We start from the raw sequence: 630 nt of genomic DNA on the forward strand, positions 1-630 counted from the left end.
CTTGCCTAACACACATGAAACCCATGAGCTTTAATAAGAGGGATTTTACCTATTTGCATTTCTGTGCATCATGAGCATGCCTGGTGCCTGCAAAGGCCAGAAGAGGGCATAAGATCACCCAGAACTGGAGATATGTTTGTGAGCCACTATGTGGGTGCTGGAAATTGAACTTAGGTCCCCCTGGAAGAGCAGCTGAGAGGTCAAATCTTTTAAGTTCCGACTCCATTTTAAAGAACCTGATCTACGTTTGAACTCAGATAAACAGGTTGGTACCTAGCACCAGTTTCCAAGTTGCCCCCCAACAAAACAGAACCCTAGCTCCAGTCTCTACGCTAATCCCCAACAAAACCTGTGTCTCCAGGTTACCCCCTCAACAAGACCAGTATCTCCAGGTTATTCCCCCAACAAACCTATAGATACCCCCAAGTTACAAGCCCACCCCCTGCCTAACGACCACCAATGCTGACAAGAACACAAATTAAGTTTATGATATGACTCCCAATACCAGCCAATTATGTTAAAGGCCACAATAGCTTTCCAATCAGATGCTTGCACACTTACCCCCCACCCCCACCCTGCCTGCTGCTTACTCTAAAGCCTTGCTCCCATAGACATTAGACATTCACATTT

This window comes from Mastomys coucha, chromosome X (assembly GCF_008632895.1).
Source record: "Mastomys coucha isolate ucsf_1 chromosome X, UCSF_Mcou_1, whole genome shotgun sequence".
NCBI lineage: Eukaryota > Metazoa > Chordata > Mammalia > Rodentia > Muridae > Mastomys > Mastomys coucha.